This window comes from Brassica oleracea, chromosome C7 (genome assembly GCF_000695525.1).
Source record: "Brassica oleracea var. oleracea cultivar TO1000 chromosome C7, BOL, whole genome shotgun sequence".
In the NCBI taxonomy this organism is placed as follows: domain Eukaryota; kingdom Viridiplantae; phylum Streptophyta; class Magnoliopsida; order Brassicales; family Brassicaceae; genus Brassica; species Brassica oleracea.
This window is the reverse complement of record NC_027754.1, coordinates 27705282-27707795: the sequence shown is the minus strand read 5'-3', so window position 1 is coordinate 27707795 and position 2514 is coordinate 27705282.

Below are 2514 nucleotides of genomic sequence, written 5' to 3'. Positions count from 1 at the left end.
GGGGGGGGGAACTTGACACATGCATTAGTTTCAAGTTAAAGTTAACAAATTAGTGAAGAAAAAAAAGGTTAAAGTTAGAAAAATATATATAAAGAAGCAATAGAAGGGGAGTTTAGGTTAAGCATTTGCACTGCTACTGACCATTTCCTAATAAATTTATTCAGGAGTAGAGAACAAAAAAGATCATCATAACTTGGTTACTAAAATCAGGAATTGGCGCTATAAAATGTATTCAGTTATAATAACTTAATAATATATTTTTTTGGAAATCAAAAATGGTTTATGTCATTATCATTGTAATGGTATCAAGTTTATATCTTCTATGAGTTTGCTTACACATTTTGTCAAAGCAAATTAACAGCTGTGAATAAATGTAGCAATCAGATGCGAGATAATGAACGTGTAGATCAAACGGCAGTTTTCTATTAAAATTTAACACCACACAATAGAAAATAGCAATGATGTACTAATTGGTAGAAAGGTGCTTAGTCCTATTCCACATGACTAACTCCGAAATCTAAGTAACACATTATAATTAACAAAAAAAGTTAATCAGAATACTTAACGTTGCTATTTATATTCATTGTACATGTTTATTGCCGATAAAGGTCGGTGATATCGTAAGACAACGTAACAAAACAATAAAGATTTAAAGATACACAAACTAAAAAAGCTTCCACTTGTCGTGAAATTGAACTAAATGGTGTTTCTGTTAGTTTACCAAACGCAACTAACAAAATCGTATAAAACATCCTTAAGAATACCATAAATATTTAAATCGGTGGTTTATATGGACCGTAGATTTCGATAATAACGTGCACGTATCAGGTAACGCTGGTAGTTAGCCAGGTTTGATTCGTGTGAACCAGAGTAATTACTCGCAATTTTATTCATGTAACCTTTTCGATTGACACTCAGGAAATGATCACACACACACACACATAAATCATGTAAGCTTTTCTCTTTTGAGATTTGGGCTTGCCATAAAAAGGGAAGAGATTTAGGTTAATGCATGAATCATTTACGTGAATACAGAATTATGGACAATTGGGCTAGACTCTATTTTCTTTCATATGGGCCTACAAATTCCAGATAAATGAATTAGGCCAGTCCTACAAACTGTCAAGCTCTAGTCAAAGCTCCGGTCAATTTAGATGTAGTATAGTAACCAAATTCATTAAAACAGAACAAGATCGCACACACATATAAGCACATGGACCAACCTTGTCGGAGGTGGGGTGAGAGTGGTTTAAGGGATAAATGATAAAATAAAGAATGTGGATTAACTTTTAGGTTGGGTTGCTCAAGGAGAATGTGAATATGTTAGATACTTTGTGGAATATTAGTTGGCATTCTATGGATCTTTTTGTCTTGGGATTTAGTGGATTTGTTTGGAATTTCTCGATCTCATACTTTCTTTAGTTGTTATTCCAAGGTTATTTTAGTACTGTTACTTTATACTTTACAAAAAAGTACATGTTTTAGACGTATAATACTCTCGACTTATTATTATGAAGAAGGGGAGACCAAGGCAAAGAGTTTTCAGCAAATTCATTACTTACTAATCGAAAACAAAACCCCAGGATCATAAATTTCGTTGTTGTAAGATTAATAATATGGTGATAAACCTAAAAATGGATTAGTAATCAACCCCGTACATATGTGTTATATGATCGAAAACTTCTTTTAAAAGGTCGATAAATAATTCATTTAAGATGTTACGGAGCCCTGAAAATACATATTCTGGAAATTACTTTTCAATTTTGGCATGTGATTAACGATTGTAGGGGAAATAACTACAAAATATTAACACTAGAAAATATTACTAGAAAATCTGAGTCAGCCGATTCCTTTGTTGCACATTTATCTAAAATAAAAAAAAACCGAACAAATACCAAACTGATAAATTGTAACCAAACCAAAAACTAAATGAGTATACGATTTTTAAAACATAGATTTTATACCTAAAATTATCAGTTGTATTTTTTTCTTAAAATAACCATATATCTTTAAAATACTATTTATTATTAACCAGAGTACCAAAATACTTTTTATATTCAAAATAGTTAAATTATCTAAATTAGAAAACATTTCAATCCAAATCATCCGAGTTATCCAATATTTGATCTTAAACCTGAATTGTTCAATGTTTTATCTATATTATCTGAAATTATCCGAAAAATCGGAACCAAACCAAAACCGATTTAAACCTAATTTTTGGATATCAGTCAATTCTCAATTTTGTTACCTAGACCAAACCAAAAGCTGAAATAAATGAACCAAATTATATAAATAACGAATGGTTCCTAAATAAATACCCCAATCAAAATCGCATCAGAACGCCCATGCTTGCATATTGTACCATATATTATGCACGAAAATACGTCCAATATAACATTAAACTATAGTCTTTCTCCGGCGGACGTTTTTCCTTAATGTCATAAAAGATATGAGAATTCGGCCAAAAAAACACTCAACTTTGCACGAATTGCCAAAAGAAACATGAATTTTTGG